A 20,805-nucleotide genomic window follows, 5' to 3' on the forward strand; every position below is an offset into this window, starting at 1 on the left:
GTTATAAAATCCTTGACTGGTACAGGATAAATAAACATGCAAAAATACTCTACGACACTTAAAAAGACCTAGTGCTTTATGAATTTCAACAGCCAGAAGCTGCTTCTGTAAGATTTTTTATTAATTCTTACTGCCAAAGCCACATATACCAAATTGTACTATGTTATACTTATGTTCTGAAATATTGCAGGATAGCTAAAGTTCAATTTCTCTTTTGAACATGGTTTTTTTTTTAACAAAGGATTCCTTTCTTAGTCAGCAATGTAAGAGACGACAAAATTAAGCATAAACCACAACCAAAAAATTTTATATATTGGAAAGTTATTTCAAAAACATTGTTATTTACCACATCAATATATATTTTACTTCCATTACTCCATATTACCCAGAGGTTATTGATAAAATAAAATATCAGCTTCCTTTTCTTCAAGATCACTAGAATTTTAGAATTTCACCAAAATTCTTAAAATTACAGGCAAAATCATCTTCAAAGACATGTTAAATTTTTTAGACTGAAATATGCTGTATCAAATATCACGAAAAAAATAAATTTCCAACAGCTAAGGCTTAAAAATATCTTTGTTACACATATTTGTTGTAAAAAGGTTCAACTTGCATCCTTGATCATCAGAGCATGTAGGTAGCTAGCGATACTGACATTCTCTCAGAACTATACTATGCTCCACATTTTTTGACAGTAGTGCTACTTTGACAGGTACTACTGAATTATATTTTATTTATTTATAAATAAAATAAAAACACAATTCTTCAAATTTGATTCGACACGCTTTATCTGTAATGTGCTTTCTGATGTACGAAATATTGATAAGCACCGTAAGGATTCAGAAACATTTAGAGGTACAAAGATAGTGAACATTGTATCAGAGAAAAACTGAAATCGACCTAAAATGTCTAGCAACAGAAGTGTTAAATCATCTGTGAGGAAGTTTAAAAGAGGCTGAGCAATTCATATGTATAATATATGAATAAAGCTCTAAGATACATTAAGTAACATGCATATAACACTGAGTTTCAAAAAGATAACACTATTCTATAGGTAGGCTTTTCAGCCTTTGCGGCTAAAAAGAGTTGAGATGAATAAACCTGGAGGAGGCCAACTATGCGGGGTGGGGGCGGGGGGCAGGGGCAATGGAATGGAGTTTGAATAAGGCTGAATGTATACCTTAATATCTCTCCACAAGTACTCCTGTAGATCACCTCACAATTTTTAGTAATAACTGTTGATTTCCATTTACTTAGAACTGTCACTCTTGGGAAAACTTAAAAATTTTTAACTCTAAAGCATTTCCAACTCTTAATGGCTTTAAGCAGGAAAATCAACCACCACAAAAATACCATACACGGTTCTGTTTTAGTGAAACACACTGCAGAGGTGTCATAACTGGTCCTGTGGTTTCTGACACAACTTGGATGAGCGTTAAGCGTGAAGAACATAGCCTGGTAAACAGTCACACTGTAAGAAACTGAACAGGCTAGCAATATCTCTGTCCGAAATACAAATTCCAAAACTAGCTTAACTCAGAGTTTATAAACAGCTCACACAGGTAGGCACAGAGGCATGCTCCCATCAAGGAGACTGGAAACGAAACTGGCAGTAGGTATCTGGACTATCTCGAGTTTTTCCTACTGAATAGACAGTTTATAGATTAAGAAAAAAATCAGGAACAATGAAACAACACAAAACAATAAATAAGACTCTAAACCCTATTTGTAAGAACACACAAAAACTAACCAACACAAAAAAGCAAAATCTAATAAACACGAAGGTAAATAGCAAAATAAGCAATTTGAGGACAATTAAGGATTTTACCAAAAAAGATGACTAACTATATATTAATCACAATATTACATTTGTCTACAGAGAGACTGGAAGTAAATTTGTAAAATAATAGAGTACAAGTAACTGATATTTTTCTTCCTTTTGCTTTTTAATTTTTTTTTCCAGAGAACATGTATTACTTTTGTAAAACGTTATTTTAGAAAGAATAGAAAGCAAGGCTCTAGAAAGCTGTAGCTCAAGAGCTCACAGGAAGCCTGCTGGTGAGGGAGCTATATTTACCAAATGTTTACGTGCCAGAAACTATGCTCAGAAGCTTCCATTCACTGTGGTCTGTAATCTGGAAAATCATAGCAGTGTCCTCATCATTTGACAGATAAGAAAACTGCTGGTTTAGAAGATTAAGCCAATGGCCAAGGTCACTTCACTAGTAAACGAGAACTGGGATTAAAAGGCTGTCTCTAAACTCAGAGGTCACACCGCCAGTGTTTCCTTCACATGCTAAGAATCACCTTGAGCACTAGCTGGAAAAACATACCGCACCTACATACCCTTCACTTTCCATCAAAGGTCCCAGGTATCTGTATACTTAGTGAGCATCCCACTAATTCTTACCAGGTGTGGCTTGGAAAACACTGTTCACCTCTACTGGCACTGAACTTTGGTTTAGGATGAAGCCTATTACCACATGTAAATTAGCCCTCATTACTAGGTGAACTGATTGAATGACAGACGTTGCATTCTCCAAAAAACAAAGGAAAAGAAAACCAAGACAATCCACTGGTTGAAGCTACTCTTGGGTTTCTAGAGTGAAAAATGACCACTCCATGACATGAAGGAGGAGGTGAAGCTTTTGTGTTGAGGCTGCCACAGTTTCTGAATTTCTGCAGCCTCCACAATTGCTCTGAGTCACTGGTGGCTTATTTTCCCCAGCCGTGACCTCAGAGGCTGGGAAATGAGAAAGGAGGGGGAAACGTGTTCAATGACAGCCCTACTCGGTCACTCCCATTTTTTTTAAATAGAAGAAAAGGACACATGGAATTTTATATTCCTAAATAAGAGCTTTCCTAGTAAAAACAGGTTATTAGCCATTTGGATGAGCATTTCACGTATACATATATAAAGGAAATAATGAGGTCCACAGCAAACTGGAATATGTACATCCCTCCTAAAGGCATTCAAATTCAAGTATTTTTGAGGAAAACTGCACACCAAACAAAACCTATCTGTGGGTTGAATTTGGCCTTCTGACAACAGTTTGCAATCGGTTGGCCCAAATTCTCAGTTTTTCATAAATACATACATTTATTGTATAAAACATATATGTATATATTTCATGGGAGGACAAATGTTGAATTTAAAAATCTCTTGTCAATTATGCTTCAATAAAGCTAAAAATAAATCTCTGATGATAAATGATTTAGCACCTGTCAAGAAGACTCTTTGAAATATGAAACTCCAGGATTGGGAATAACCCAGTGATTGCAATACAAAACCAAGTGAAATGAAGAACTTACTTGTACTTCCATTACCTACCACTAACCATCAATCTGCACATTGATATTAAGACGAATATCGGACCCCGAGTGGATAGAACTCGGAGCTACAATTCATAACCTTTGTTCTAGTGTAGCGCTCTCTCCCCTGTCGCTGTGGTTTCTTAACGCAGTGATGCTCAGGGCAGGAGGAAAGGGGCCTCGCGGCCAGTGTTAGAACCGTTGATTTAGAACCAGAAGGACAGTGTGTTGGCCCAGGCTGTGTATGCTCTCATGCCAACTGCTTGCCATACGAACTATAAACACATTCTATTTAAATGGTTGTCGTGTAACAGGACAATACACAGAATTCCCTGCTTGAGCTTTTTCAGGCTGTCATCTCATTGGCTCTGCCAAGTCCTTGCCCCAGCCTTGGGCAGAAATAGTTCATTTCTTAGTCTGAACAGACCATAAAGATAAAATGGTGGAGCACAGTGAACATAAAAGCTGAATGTTTTTAAAGACTGAGATTCTAATTGCAGGTGGAAAAACTTTTTTTATTCATGCAAATCACTGCAGCAAAGAGAAAAGTTCTAATTGCTTTAATATTAAGAAATAAACTCGATTAACACAAGAAGTATTCTACAAGAGGATGGATTAGGAGGACCATATATTTTATGCAGTGACCCTAGCATCGTTCTATTTTTTGTAAGCAACCTCTAAAGCAAGAGTTAAGAAACTGATCAATTTTATGGTTGAGAGAAATAAGCTTCATCAAGCAGGTTTTCCTATTTCCTTGAAATTGGTTTTAGGTGCTCCTGAAAGTTGTGTCAAACAGAACTGTGGGTGGATCAAAAGCTCATATTCGCTAAAACGTTAAGTAGAGCATAATCCTATTTTTTAAATGTGCATGTTCATCATTTATATATAAATGTATGAGCGTATATACACTGTGTATTTATGGGGTGGGGAGAGAAGAGGTTTAAAATCTTAACAATGGAGAAATTACAGTTGATTTTTATCTTATTTTTTTCTTTATTTTCCAAGTTGCGTACAGTAAGCCCAAATTGCCTTTGGATTGGTGGGATGGCTATAATATTATAGAAAAAATACTTAAAATATAACATTAGGTAAACAAAGCAGACTACAATTCAAAAAATAAAATATTTTTACTACTTTTAAAAAATTTGTCTACGACCATGCCACCCTGAACAGGCCCAATTGCGTCTGATCTTGGAAGCTAAGCAGGGTTGGGCCTGGTTAGTACTTGGATGGGAGACCACCTAGGAAGATCAGGTGCTATAGGTGGAAACAAAACAAAACAAAACAAAACAAAACAAAACAAAAAAACACTATACATAGAGAAATCTAGAAAGAAATACCTCAAAAATCAACATTTGAAAAATTTGTCACATGGTATTTCCATGTCAAGTTATTCTCCAGCGAAGTCTAATTGGCAAAGAGAAGCCACATGTCTTAGGGAAGGAGAAATCAGAGGAAACATTGAGTTTCGCTTCTCTCTGTTATATGAATCTCAACTTATCCATGCTCAGAACAGATGGCAAAGAAATTGGTCCAATTATATAGATGTCTAATCACTGTGTTGTACACCTGAAACTAATGTAATGTTGTATGCCAAATATAACTGAAAAATAAAAAATATTATTAAAAAAAAAAAGAAATTGGTCCAGAATTCAGCTGTGGAGGTACAAACATGGTGGTCAGCAGGACATACATTACTCACAATTTTAACCTTTTCCTAGAAACTGTGCCTGGAGTGTTACGGAGTGAAAATGGCTGAGCAAGTGTAGGAGGATTTTATTTTAGGCAAGAGCCGATGGCAAAGGAGAAAAACGAATATGATTAAAGAAGCCTACTTAATTCTAGAAATGCAATAAAGTATGTTGAGAATACTTTGAACAATTTTATATTTCTGAAAAATTTTATATTTTTTTGGAAAGGCTATTGTAAAACTACAGCACTTTTAATTTTGGTATCGAATGTCTTTTTAGACTCGAAACCCAAAATAAACATGCCATTCTTGCAACATGCTAAAAGGAGAAAGGTAGTAATCATTTCTGGGGAAACAGTGTATGTTATTAGGGAAAAATAGTCTGTGTGACTTTTCTTGCTTTGATTTCACTGATTTTGAGAGCAATACTGTCATATTCTCTTAAACTTCTAAGCAGTCTAATACAAATTCCAGAATTTGCTTCTTAGAAATTTAAAGAGACTACTCTTTTGGTTAAGGATATGAAGTCAATAAAGAGGTCTTCACTAATCTCTCAGCATATTTTTATAAATTTTATGCTTCAGTGTTCTTGGATGAATTCATTTTTCTAAGCTTCGAAAGAAGTAAACATCTTTAGTGTCCCTCAAATGAATAAGACTATTTCATCATGAGAAAAAGTAATCCAATTTAAAAAGCTTAAGGCTGTCAGCAAGACACACCCTCAATTTCATACTCCGCGTACCGCCTGCTCTGACTTATGATGCCAATACTTTTGGCCACATGTCACACCACCCTTTGTTCTCCTGGTTATTCGACCTTTCGGTGAGAAGACTGGGTCAACTCTTTTGGCTAACATGGCAGCTCAGCCAACTAGAACCAAATACCGAATGTGGTTCTATCTACGTTAAGGGTCTTTTAGTCTCCCTAATAAAAAGCTTGACTCTGTGTCAGAAATCTAACTGAGTGGGAATGGCAGCATAAATCCTCTTCATCAGCCACCTCATTTCACAGTCCAACCATCAGTTCAGTTCAGGTAAGGGTTTATTGTTGATATTCTGCAGATCTGAAAGATCTGAACCCAGCTTTCTGCGTAGTTGCGTTAAGCAGCCAGCCCATGCCTACTCCCTGGACTCAAATTTTATTTGTGTTTACAAAGAATTCAAATCTCTTGCTTCCAGAGTAACATGAGCTTACTGTGAAAACAGAGGTCCCCACAGCACCAAGGGGACAGGGCTCATCATCAGTTCTGACACCCTATCACCTCTTACCAAATACGCCAAGGTGGGGTGTGGTTAGTGTCTGCCAGGACAAAGATAAAGGCATACCGTGGCCCTCCTGCTATCTCCAAATTCAGCTCATGACATCATGGAGAGCTTCTCTAGGTAACCAAATTTAAATAATCTTTTAATAGTGAAAAACCAGGTAAGTGGTTTAGGGAAGAGGACTATTTAAGCAGGTACCCCAACAGAGACAACTCTGGAAATTTCTGGATCTATCTATTAACTATTCATAGGATTAGATGAATCTCATGCTTTAATAAACAGAAATTTCTAGGCCAAGGGGTAAAAGCGAAAGGTTTTAATTCAGTGTGTTTAGTTGGTTCCCCGCCACCCACCCCCCTCGCTTTAAAGCTACAGATAAATCACGAAAGAGCATAACAGAGTATTTTTACATATTTTTATGTTGTATTGCTTTAAATTGTGCCAATGCACAAGAAAGATCTTATTACTAAGGACATCTTATGTACCTACTTAATAACATGGCTTAACAGATAAAATACTACTCTCTGTGTTTAAGAGGCAAAAATTCTAATCCAAGCTATGTCAGTCACTAATCTTTTTGTTCTTCAGATTTCCTAGTCTTCAAAACAAAGACAGAATGACTCAGATCTGCTGCCTCTCAGAAATGTTAATAAATAAGGTACATGCGTAGTGTGCCCATTCTCTCTCATATATCGGTGCTGTAGTTCAACTTAAAAAAATATTTATAAAACACACTGTGGGGTGTAAGAAGGCTGAGGAGCTCTCACAAATGCACATGCAGTTATGGGGAAATTGAAAACTTTTCCCACTAGAAGTTTTTTGGCCTTTATTTTACAGAATGCCTAGCTCTTAAAATATATCAGGATATATGTCATAGTTTCAATATGACTTGAAAATCAGAAAATCATCAATAAATATAAGACATTGGTTTAGTTTTGGTTACATTAGGCTCCTTAAAAGTAGAAACGTAGAAAAAAGAAAAAGAATAACCCCAAATAAGATCACTAGGTACAACCTTTGCTAGCCTAGGCATTTAAGTCAACTTTTTAAACGTATTATTCACCATCATCTTCTTAAGTAATGGAAAAGCCTAAGAATAGGAGGGCTGGAAAAGAAATATCCAAAAAAAAAAGCCCACTATGATGAGTGAATTACTGTCACTGAACATTACATTACATAGAAAAAGAAAAGCTTATAAATATACTTTCGGGGGTAGATTTTACTTCACAAAGTTCTCGAGGATGTTATTTTGTTTTTAGATAGTATAGAGATATACATTTTCCATACACACAGAAATTATAAATAATGGTAAAGCTATATTCGATCTGGATTTTACTTCTTGGTTTCTTTTTACTATTTACTTGCAGCCATTCAGATACATTAGATAGAATAACAATGGGAAACTATAAAGAAAGGATAAGAGGCAATGGTAAGGGCCATCAGAAATCTCTGACCTGCCAAATTATGATTTAGAGCAAGATCACCCATCTCTCCCTCATTACCTCAAAGTAGGTTTATAAAATTCTCAAAACAAAATTCACTTAAATTCACTTTAGTTATTTAAAAAAATACATTCAAAGTTTAACTTTCTGGACTGTGTTGGGAAATTTGAATAGGATGGGTTATGATTTAAGAGAAGGGAGAAAAACATACACGTTTAACATCATGAAATCAAATACCAAGAACTAAAAATCTTTTGATCATTCCTTACCGGAGAAACTTAACCTGGCGACCAAAGTCTTTCTTTCATATCCAAGAACACAACTTGATCAATAAGAATCTAAAGTAATCAATGACAGTGAGAAAGAAGACAGGTAGCGGCACCGTCCCTTCTGCCCACGCTTTGTGAGGCCTCCTGTCTTCTTCCATTTGCTCCAGACAATTTTTTTCTATGCTTTTATTTCATCATGAAATGAGTTTTCTTTATATAGAGCTTTGCTTTTCCTTATTATGGCCTACAAGCTCTGTTCGATCTTACAGCGAATCCCGCGAAAGCAGTTTTTTTGAAAGAAAAAAGGGCTCTATTTCTCGTTTATGACACTGAATAGGTGTGACATAAGACTGTGGATTTTTCTTTGCCTTCTCAGAAGACTGAAACTTTATCTGTCTTTTGGCGGTAAAGAAACTGGGCTATAATATGAAAAAGCACATAAAGCACTTTCTGACTTGTACATCTTTTAGAGATCTAAAAACATAATATTGATGTTCAGTTTGAAGGTTTGTTTAGATAAACTAGATTGTGTGTGAATTTAGTTTAGAAAATGAGAAGGAAGCGACTATCAACGTAACCTTTTCAGGACAGGAAGCCAGAGATTTCTCAAAAAAGTTTTCTCGTCTATTTTGCCTACATTTCAAAACCTAGACAGACAAGAATTAGCTATAACCGCTTGGATATAAATCTAAGTTGGAGAAGTTGGCTTTAAATGTCATTAAAACATTAGCCTCCCTCCTGACTATTGAAAATATTTCTAAGGGATAAAAAAGAAGTTAGGGAAGAAGGGGGACAAGGAAGGAGGGGGCACGGCCCAGCCCAGTGCAGATCTGAACTCCATTCAGCTCATCCATATTAAAACGCACAAAGCCCCACCAGGATTTGGCCATAAAATAACACGGCCATGTAACAAAAAATTTCTCTGCTCTATTTAGGCACCTGAAAATACAGGAAGCAAAGAAAAAGAAATTTTTTAGACTATCAACCTGCGTTTTAAACACACAGAGCCTAACTGTAATTGATCCTCAAAACTCGCAGCAGAAACTGGTAGGTGGCTCGTGATGAAACCTTGCTTGCAATGAGAAAACTTCAGAATTTCTACAAGACAGTCAGTTGCCAAAAGGCTGGAAGCGTCATGGTTCTCATGTTAGCGAGCATCCGTGACGAAGATCAAGTCCTTGCCTTAGCCCAGACCAAAACAGAATGACGACACTATGGGAACAAGCAGAAGGATTTAAGAACCAAGAACTTGACTGGACAGCCCCTGGCGAGGAGCCACCACTCCCAGGCTAAAACCACGCTGACCAGTACAGCAATGTTATCTTGCCCGCTCTGAGGTTCCAAGGACGAGCCTTTTCAGGCAAGTGGATATTTCGCCAAACCTGTACTATTTCCCTAAAACCTAAAAATGCCACCTAAAAGAAAAGGCTCTGGAATTATTAACCCACCTGCAGACTGAGTTTTTATCATCCCTCTCATAGAACATACTTTACCATTAAAAGAATGCCAGTTTCCTGTCTTTCATATTTCCCAAAATGTGGCTTTTCCTTGGGTTTCAACAATGACTACTGAACAGAGATAAATTGAGTTATTTTAAGAAACTACGATCAGATCCTTTCATGCGTCAAAGCAAAATCCCAAAATAAATTCTAAACTTTGACTTTGAAAAGTTAGGCTAAATCTCCATTTCCCGTTCCCCTAGGATCCACTTGCTTGCTAATAATATTAGAGAAACGTAATTTTTTAAATGTGAACGGTAATTTTAATTTCATCAGCCAGCATTTGCCAAAATGTACTATGCACAAGACAGGATTAATAACAGTGGTTCTTTTTCCCGACGTTCTTCAGCCTGGCTCCTAAAAGAGACAGAGGGGAAAGCAAGGGTGACATTCAAATGCTCCCATTAAAACCAGGGCACAACACGTCGAACTCCAAAGTGTTTTGAGTCATCACAACAAAACTATTCTCAACCATGGTGTATGCTGGTTATTCCAAGTCCTAGTTCAGTTTCAAACATTACGGATATTAAAATTTGAGCCTTGTACAAATAAAAATGAGGCTGAAAACAAATGAGGCTGTCTTATAGATCAAATATTTATTCTATATTTAACTAAGCATGAGATTAAGGATGTTCCCAATGGGATTTTTAAAAAATAAAACGTGTCATTCCATTTCATTATATGGATAAACATTTATCCTACTACCTTATGTGTGTGGTATCACAGAGAATGGATGGTATTGCCAGGCAAAAAGCAATCCTACTGCTGAATTGTACATTTGAAACTTACTGGATTTTGTTAATCAATGTCACCATAATAAATAAGTTTTAAAAAAGCAATCCAATCAGGTTTCTTAACATTTAAATAATTTTTAATTTGCCAAAGTGAGATCTAATAAGTCAAAGAGATTTGGTTTCTAAGGATTCTTAGATTATAAACAGAATTTTTAAAGGGGTGACATTTGAGGAGAGTCACTTGGCTCAGTCACTGACCTTTCTTTATCCTTAAATATGGAATGGCAATTCCATGATCCTGAGTCGTATGAAAAATATGTCCCTCAAACCTATAAACACCATATTTATTATATTATATATAAGCTCAACTACAATAGGATTCAATTTTAAAAATCAGTACAAGACTACTCTAATTCCAAAGAATAGCCAAGGATCACTAAATCTAAGGGCCCCTGTACGTGGCACTAAACTCCATCAAACTGGTCATGCTAAATAATTCAATGACTATGTGCTTTCCAAAAGCTGAATGGCAGCTGAAACTGACAAAAGCTCCAGTGCTTCTCATTAGATCTTTTTTTCTCTTCTCCAAGAAGATTATATATAAATACTGCTGTGATATATCCAAATATTTATGGATATGGCTAGCTACCAAAAAGTTTAAGTTCCTTCAACTTGCTGAGCTAAGGGTATAGTAGCACATGAAATGTTATCAAGTATCTCCAAGAAGCAGTACAAATATACATTGCATTCTACTGTGTGTAAACCTCTCTTCAAAGCATAGGCTAAGTTTAAAAAGGAAAAAACTTAATTATTTGTATTTGAAAACCAGCAATACCAATTTTAATCACCTCGTTTCTATAAAATAACGTTTCATTTATCGGCTGCTCAGATAGCTAGCATCATCACCCAAAATAAATGCAAACTTTTAAGACACATGGAAGCTATAAGCTTTTGAGCGCCTACTATGTGCCAGACACTGTTTTAGATATTAGTACTTCTATTAGTATATCAGTACTTGTCACACTATCTGTGGTGAAGGACCAGTTTTTTTGTTTTTTTTTTAATCTGTCGCAGAACAAAACTTCTGTAAAATAGAATAAAAATCAATTACTACAAAAATAAAGTGAAAAAAAGACACAAAACACAAGTCTCAAGTTTTAAAATTATGTTCGACAGATCAAAAATTAGTCTAGCAACTGTTACAAAGTTTCTAAATGTTTACTCCCAATTTCTGTACTTGTCATTGTGGGTAACAGACAGTTCATGTCTTAAGGACCACACTCGGAATAGCACTGCTCTTTATGCAGTCTATTTAATTTTCTAAAGTAATTTTAAAAGTCTGAGTTCTCAGTAATGATCACAATAGGCTAAAGGAACTGGGTGTCTTCTGAAAAAAAGCTGGATTAAATGATCTTGAGATCCCTTCCAGCCCCACAAATTCCATGATTCTGAATGCTGAAAATGTGACATGACTGGTAAATAAAACCCTCATTGCCTAATGACAAATCAACGGAGTGACTAAAGGAGGAAGGGCGATTAAAAGAGTGGAAAATAAGCTCAGGGAAGAGGAATAAGAGTAATAGGAGGCCACCCCGGCAGCGAGGAGACGTAGCCAAGTAAGAGAAACGAGCCACCAACACAACAGCCTTTATCTGGGGGCGCGCAGGGTGCAGGCACAGCTCTCTCACAAGCCAATCTCTGAAAATCAGACATAGTAATAGTTAAATCTAAGACATTAAAAGAGGTTAAAATATCTTTAAGAACATTGTTTAGCAGAGAAGTATGTAAAAAAAATCAAAGGCTTCTATCAAAAAGATTAATACATTAAGTAGCGCTCAGACTATTTCAGATTCTTTATTACATCACATTTATGTTACTTATAAAATGCTCGTGAATGGTATTGAGGGTATTGATACAATTCTAGGTTTCCAGCAGGAACTCAGTAAATAACTATTAAGGGGTATTTCACTCTTTAACTACAAATCCTCAGTGTTCTCATCTCTAAAAGATAATTCCTGTACTATGTATCTCATAAGGTTATTTTTAGAGTAAAACAGTGTAATTGGCTAAACAAAATATGATTCATCGATAATAAAAATAAAATATTATAACTTAGTAAAAAGCATTATGTAATTTTACATATTGATATGAAAAATATCTTTAAAACAAATTGTTTAGTATAAGGTACAAATAGCATATACAGCATAACCTCAATGATAAAATATGAATGAGGGAGTGATAATATACGTGCATGTCTTTCTGTGACCATAGGAAAAATGATCAACTCATGACCAGAGACAAGAAGCTCAAACGGATACTTTTAATTATTACTGATGATACCAAAAAGATTCATTTGAAACACGTGTAAAGAAAATTTAGAGGAAGTTATCAATTTCTCACTTATAAATAATGTCAGAAAAACTTATAAGGCTATAAGAAAAGAGACAGAGATCCAAAGCTACATTTGCTAAAAATAAATCATTTGTGTCATGGCCCATGTGATAAGAAAGAAGCTTATTCATCAAACGCCTACTGTAGATTCTATAGCATAAGAACTGCTACTCAAAATGGGATCCCTGGAAGTTGGTTAGAAATTCAGATCCCACCCTGAAGCCACTCAGTCAGACTCTGCATCTTAACAAGATCCCCAGCTAGTTGGTATGCACACAAAGTTTTGAGCAGCAACGCTGAAAAACCCATAGAGAATTAAGAGTAAGGAATGTGCACAGGTAAAACAAACGATTGTTCTTGTTCGATGGGACAGCTTCTACTTTGGATGAAATCACATAAACAAGAAGTTGCAATGATTCTTTTCTTTCATGTTGTAGGAAGTATCTAGTATAGTTTTAAAACATAAAAACAGCAAAACTATTTTTATGTTCTACAAATTTTCCATCACCAAAGAAGTCATGTGCCAAGTACCTTTCTGTCCGAAGCATCCATCATCCCAAGAATAAAGTTCTCCTGAGGGTCAATTCTCAAGAAATAAAAAAAATACCTTGACCTTACTCTCTAACACAGAAAAAAAAGTGAGGGGTTAAGCCTATGGAGAAGAGAACATATTAGAATTTATAGGAGAAAAAATATAAAACATGTAATTAAGACACTCCTTTTGTAAAAAAATAATAATTTAAATCAGTTTGGGGAATTAAATTATATTTGGTCCTATATGTCTCTAGCAAAAATAATCAATAATATTACTCCTGGTGAAGACAAGATCAAGACATAGTACGTACTAACATTCAACTATATGAATAAAGACAAGGACCTTAGCTTTCTAGGTTTTAAGGAACTTTAGGGATAATGTCCATTCATCCATGACCATACATGATTTTAGAATGCAACATGCCAATAAACACTTCAGGGGCCCAACACTTGAATGAATGATGTTTCAATATCAAACATCCTTCCCCCACACACATATTTCATTATATGCCATATGCCTGTTGTTATTCTGGGTACATTACCCAATTTATCTCATTAAGTCTTCTCATTTACCTTCAAAGAAGGGCATTTTTTAACCAAGGAATAGAAGTTCTGATAGGTGGCAGAGCTGGGCAGAAAGCTGGCTACGTGTATCAATAACAAAGCCTACCGGTTCAACCACTAGGCTCACTGTCTACACATCACCTAAAGACTCCCGCATTTTGAAGTTCCAGGTTATTTATTTGTCACTGATTTGGTATACCACCCTTCTCTAAATCCCAGAGAGAATAATATTCTGTAATGGCCCTGCATGTTAAGATACATTCTAAAAACAACAGGCAAAGAAAGAGCCATACAATATAGCATTTTATGCACATTCAAAAACCAGTCCTGTACAAGATACATATTCATTTATCATGTAAGTGCTTATTTAACTACAGAAGCAGAAAGGGTGGTATTTTACATCACACAGAACTACTTAGAGAAAGAAAGATGAATCCGTAGAATCAGAATTTGGGAGAATTGTTCTAGTTACAATTATCACTGTATGTCCTCAGTAGTGAAGGAATTACCACACAGTCTTGCAACCAGAGAACCTCTGCATAAAGCCCTCTGTCTTCTTTGTACTTGAAGCATCTACATGTACTTTCTGGAACTGTGCTATGTATATAATTATATGTATTTGTTTGAAAAACTTCATTGCATTAGTCATTTCAGAGCTTCCCACTGGTTGCTGAGCTAAAGCTGCCCTTGGTAACATGGCTGAGTTTCTTTTTTTCCCTAACATGTTAAGTTTCTAAGTATTTCATACTTCAATATTTGCAAAAATACCACCTCTATCACCTGTGTGGACTCAAGGCACTGCCACTCAATAAAAGCTGGTAAGTGGACACAGTTCACTGAAAACCCTGAAAAAAGTGATTTCTACATAGAAATGTTCAAAATAAATAGAATAGGGTTCAAGTCACTATTTAACCATAGAACAACTAAGTTAAACAAAAATTCATTCAAGTTCATTAAGGTTTTTAGAATGATGGTCAAAGCAAGGTATTTTCAATGAACTCCATCTAATCTGTTTTCAGAAATTTCTTAGGAATTCACTATATTCTATGCGAAATTCATTCTGCCCTATACAAAATCAAAGGTCTTAACCCCACGATGCTTATCCACATTTCAGCATTAACATTTATTGCAATTGTTGGGATGTGTTCTCTTTTGTCTAAAATGCAAAGTATAACTGTGATTAAAATTCTGAAAGTCTCATCTAATCTACTTTAGTTCATCAAAAACAACTACCTATTCTTATTATTCTCTATTAACAAATTTTCCCTTACCTATATCTTCAACTCATATCATTCATTAAATCACAGTCTTTCATGTGTTTTAAACGCCCCTTTTAACATTCAGTTCAATCAATATCCAATACTTGAGCTCTATATTAGCTGAGCTACTACATTAGTAGGTACTCAGTGATGTACAGTCTGAAGTGGCTGCTGTCAAAGACCTTATAATAATATAGTATGCAAATAAATAACATACATATGCAATACTATGGAAATAACACATGAAACGGTGACTGCTTCTTACTGGAGGCATCATAACAATTTCATGGAGGAATAGCATTTGATGTGTATCTTGAAGGATAAAGAGCAGAGTTCCAAAAACGGAGGTGGAGTTCTCCAGAGCAATGGAACCCCATAAACCAAGATTATAGGAAAGAATGTAGAAAGTGAGTTTGCAAAATATAGCATTCCTGGGAAGAGGTAGGTAGGAAGGGAGTAATGAAATAAGACTGGAAAGATACAATGAAGACAAATCATAGGTACCTTGAATTATAATTTTATTTTGCAGAAAATGGGAAGCTGCTGAAGGTTTGGCCAAGGAGGTAACATAACTGTAGTGTAGGAAGATTACTCTGGCAGCCACGTGTAGGCTGAGCTGTGCTGATCTTATTTAAAACAGTGGAATTAACTAATGTCTCGAAGATAACAGGTTATCAGGATCAAGTGCTACCTAAAGCAGAGGTATAGTGGAAAATCTCTCAGAAGAACTGAACTAGAGTCTTAATCCTAGTACTAACAAATCATATGACCTTGGACAAATCTTTTCAAATCTCTTTTTTAGCCTTTTTTGCTAAAATAATATGTCCTCTACTGCCCCACGTAGTCACTGAAAGGATCAAGTGAAAACAGAATATACGAAAGCCCTTGGAAGACTTGCTGGCCATAGGTCTCTGTCACAACTACTCAGCTCTGCGTTGTAGGATGAAAGCAGATAATATGTGAACAAATGGGCTGGTTACGTTTCAATGAAACTTTATTTATAAAAACAGACAGCTGGATATGAGGGCCATAGTTTGCTGACCTCTGTATAGGCAAGCATTATCCAATAGAAATATATAAAACTCATATGGAATTTAATATTTGCTAGTAGCCACATTTGAGAAGGTAAAAAGAAATCAATGAAATTAACATATTTTAAGTTAAATAATATGTTACTTAACCCATTGTACAAAATATTATCATTTCAACAGATAATCGATTTTAATATTATTAGTGAGATATTTTACCTCTCTTTTTTTTTTTCTTTGCATTAAGTCTTCAAAATCTGGTGCGTATTTTACACTTTCGGCACATTTCAATTCTGACTGCCCACATTTGAGTAGTAGCTACCAACTGGACAGCACGGTTCTGGAAGCCAGTTAAGTAAAACTGTTAAACTTTGACAATACCAACGTAAAATAACAATTTGAACAATAAGAGAAACCACAAGCATATAATTGTATTCCTTAGAGAAGATGAAAGCAAAATAAATTTTTGATTTTAAAAATGTTTCTCTCGGGATAGCAACTGTTATTGCTTGAGGCCACTTGTTTAAAACAGCTTGTTATTAGCAGTATAAGATACTGATATAAAGTATAAAGTATGTTAATGAATTTTTATTTGCATAGCTTCAGTTGACCACATCCTCCTCATACAAGGGGGAAAACCCCAAAATCTTTGGTGAACAAAAAACTATTCAATTTTGAAAGAATTGCTTGTTACTTTTTAGCAGATAGTCTATTTTCTTTTCTTTCTTTTTTTTTTTTAAATAGCTTCCTTGTTAATGATACAGTGTTTGGCAAATCAGCAAAAATCAGATCACCCAGGAAAACTATTATTAGCTAATAGCTTGCAGTCAGTAGGTAATGGAAAAATTTGTAAGAGGATAACATTTTCTACCACAGAAAGTATTAAGCAGTTTAAAAAATGTGGCCATTTTTATTTTGAACAATTGTAAATTATACTGGTCTTTAGCGAACTTAACTAAAAAGAGACAGATGCTTAGAAAAAGACAGTATCTCAGGCATTTAACCTTTTGCAGTTTGGTGAAGCCTGTCACTCCTTCTCAAATAACACCTTTAAATGCATGAAATAAAATTCATGAGATTATAAAAAGCCAATTAGAGTATACTGAAATAGAGTCACCAAAATACTTTTTTAAAAAATGTGTAATATCAACATAGGAGCTTCATTATTAGTACATTGAATAGCAACATGTAATACTATAATTTCTAAGTGACAGAGAGCATAAATAATATTTCAAGGTATGTTCAACAATTATAATATGATATGAAAATATCTATGATCTCTACTGTTGACAAAGTCACAGGCACTGCCAGTGCTACTCGAGTCTGTGACTACATTCATAATTAAAGGAAATGCTGAATTTCAGCTAAAGATAAATAAAGTTATAATTTTTCCTATTCAATTTCACACACACCCTGAATTCTATCCATGGATCCTATGGATTCCTGAATCTTATTCAGGTTTAGAACCCCTGAGAAAAAGAAAACTTTTCCTAATTATAAGCTCATTCAAAAAATACTTCCTCCAAAGTTCCCCAAACATAATTTTACCTTTCCACCCATTTGGTTCCTTTCTCGATGAAATAAACTGGTAGCTGTCTTTCGGCTACACCACACCTGGATGATCAGGAAGGAGTTAATATCGAGAAATAAGGAAGGCGATTCTTCATTTATGAACCACCGCTTTGATGAAAATACGTTGACACAGTGTCTCCTTCAACATTCTTAATTATTTTATTTCAACAGTAAGAAAAGCAAACATATCAATAGAAATAGGAGGTCCAGATTTGCCAGTCTGTCCTGTAAACAGCTACATCTGTTATATTAGACTTTGTTGGTTTGAAATCAGTAATGCGAACTATAGAGCACAAAGCAAATACGGTAAACACAGAAAAGATCTGTTACAAATGCAAGCTGACTGTTAATATTTTGTTGGTATAAAACCACTACTTGAATGATGCATCTGTAGTTATTAGCATTACTAAGCCTACGATTTGCATAAAATAGTTTGCAAATTATGCATCTCCTTACCATTAATCTAAAATTGCTATAGAATGTGTTATGACCTAGTAATTCAGCCAACTGCAGGTTTCAGCAGAAACACTAGGGATTCAACTGTGTCTACTCCAAGTGTCCCATCGTGGAACATTAATTATTCTACAATTGTGCTTAATAGCACTTTAGAAACTCAAAGCTCCACACAAATATTCAACATCACTGGGAGAGGAATCATACAGCACTATAAAAATCCCTTTAAATTATAAACTGTCATTAGTAATGGGTTGCAGAAACATGTCTTAATAATTACTACAAATTTATAATTTACCAAACTTTGTCAAACAGATAACATTCTAAAGGCTAAAAATCTTTCGGCCTCCTATAAGCTGAAATTATCTTTAAAATAGCAGATGTGAAGAAAAAGCAGTAATGTACATCCATAAATTACTAGGCAGCCATTAAAAATTATGTTTTTAAGTCTGATTTGACAAAATGTTTCCAATAAGTGATTAAAGAATACAAAACTGCAGAGAGCATGTAATCTCAATTATATATGTATGTATATATGTATATATACACATATGTGTTTGTGTACATATGTGTGTATATACATATGTACATATGTGTGTATACATATATACATACATACACACATACATATACACACACGGATTAAAGAAGAAAACAGTCAAAAATTAGTGTGTCTACTTCTGGATGGTACAATCAAAGAATATTTCTTTTCTCTCTTACACTTTTAGGTATTTTCTCTATTTTCTACAACATCCATGTATTACTTCTTTATAATCAAAAACGTTCTCTATTACATAAAAATACAATCAATTCGATATCAGTTTTTTTCATATAGGTCAAAAAATGTAGGGTTATTCCCTATGTTGGCACGTAGAAGAGAAAATTTTAAGACAATCTGAGTCGAAGCAGTCTGCATAACCATTACTATGCACTGTGAACACAGTCCAGGGGCTGGCAGGGCGCTTCCCAGAGTGGGTGGCTCCCTGGCTCTGCTGGCCTCTGGCAGCATCCCCAGCCCATCAGAATAAGACGCTGTTGCTCTCTCCTGCCTATATATGGTCATGGTCTGTTTTAACTGGATTACTGAGCAAAATGAGTATATGCCAGGAGGCCAAAGAGATCAAGCCACAAGAGAAGTCCTCCACAGTGGTGTGATAATATTGAGGCAGCATGAACAGAAAACTCTGGCTTCTTTCGGCTGACTGTGGCTCGGCATGCATTGGGTCCAGGTACCCAATGATATCTATTGGACTCATTTTTGGAGTGAAAGCCCTTGGCTCAAGCAAATGATAAATTTAAGCAAATCCGTGAGTTCTAATATGGTCTCTATGAGGGCGTGAGGAAAAGAAGTCCTATCAAGCGCTGTTACTTGGGAGTATGAATTGGTATGGTCACTTTGGAGAAAATTTGGCAGCATCTATTAAAATTTAAAATGGTCACCTATGACCCAGCAAATCTACTTCTCGGGAACTACTCTAGAGAAATACTCCCATGCGTACACAGGCAGGCAAGGATATGCACTAAAGGGCCATTTTCAATAATGAAAAACTGAAAACAATTGAAATACCCATTATGGTAGGCTGAGTATCAGCCCCCAGGATATCCACATCCTAATCCCTGGAACCTGTGGATGTGGCCTTAGATGGCAAAGGAGCCTGCTCATGTGCTTAAATTAAGGATCTTGGGATGGGGAGAGCCTAGATTATCCAGGTGGGCTCTAAATGTAATCACAAGGGTCCCTGTAAATGGGATGTGAGGGGATCGGTCAAAGAAGACAATGTGATGACAGATCAGAGAGTAGGGGGATGGATTTTGAGGATGGAGGAAAGAGCCACAGCTAAGAACACGGGTGGCCACTAGAAGCTGTGAAAAGGCAAGGGAATGGATCCTCAGAGCCTCCAGAAGGAGCCAGATCTGCCAACACCTGACTTGTACCCAGTGTGACTCATTTAGGGCTTCTGATCTCCAAATATGTAAGAGAATAAGTTTGTGTTGTTTTAAGGTGCTAAGTTCGGGACACTTTGTTAGCATAGCAAAAGGAAACTAAAACACCCATCAATAGGGCAATGGCTAAATAAAATGGGCTATGGTATTTCTGGAGTCTTTCGCAGAACTTGAAAAAAAAAAAGGGATCGATCTACACGTGGAGACATTGAAAGATCAAAACAAATCATTGAGTGTTTTTAAAAGCAAGTTACGGAAAGATATGTCTCACATTATAGTGTTATGTATATATACACGCACATAAACATATACATTCAAAATAGTCTGGAACATATGAAAAAATTTTCTCCCTGATTTAACTGGGGTAGGAAGTAGATGAGGGCCAGGATAATAGGTGGTAGTCAAAAGAAGTTTCAGTTTCATCTGTTATTTCCATTTTTTATAAGAATGTATTCATATATTCGTTTTTAAAAATTTAATGGATACATAAGCTGTGTTAAAAATGGATGATCAAAATAAAAGCAACACAATTTCTGCAGTCTTCTCTCCTGAAATAGCTATGCATTTGTCCCATAGTTGATCACCTGCTGTTACTTACATTTGTCTAAAACTATTGACTAAACATCTTGCAAAGCAGACCACACTCCTTGTGTTCACCCTGCAACCAGCATTGTAAGACAAGATGGAAAGAGGGGTGGGAAAGAGAAAGCATGGGGCCTTTTCAGGAACTGAGGTCCTTTTATAATCATCACTGCAGGCACCTTATGACTTAGGAAAGAACAGGTGCATGACAATCTCCCCAGTAGCCCTGGCCAACAGGTGGTATTTTGTGACAGTCAATATGGAAGC

General features: G+C 35.7%; 1 protein-coding gene and 1 pseudogene across 8 annotated transcripts in view; one reads left to right on the forward strand and one right to left on the reverse strand.

Moving 5' to 3' along the window:
* The window catches only part of HECTD4 (HECT domain E3 ubiquitin protein ligase 4), a 157,822-nt gene that overhangs the window by 130,836 nt on the left and 6,181 nt on the right, over positions 1-20,805 (reverse strand). The gene's annotated exons all lie outside the window — the stretch shown is intronic.
* LOC120606919 (uncharacterized) lies at positions 4,463-4,581 on the forward strand (annotated as a pseudogene).

The sequence above is a fragment of the Pteropus medius genome, unplaced genomic scaffold (genome assembly GCF_902729225.1).
Source record: "Pteropus medius unplaced genomic scaffold, Ma_sr-lr_union100, whole genome shotgun sequence".
Classification (NCBI taxonomy): domain Eukaryota; kingdom Metazoa; phylum Chordata; class Mammalia; order Chiroptera; family Pteropodidae; genus Pteropus; species Pteropus medius.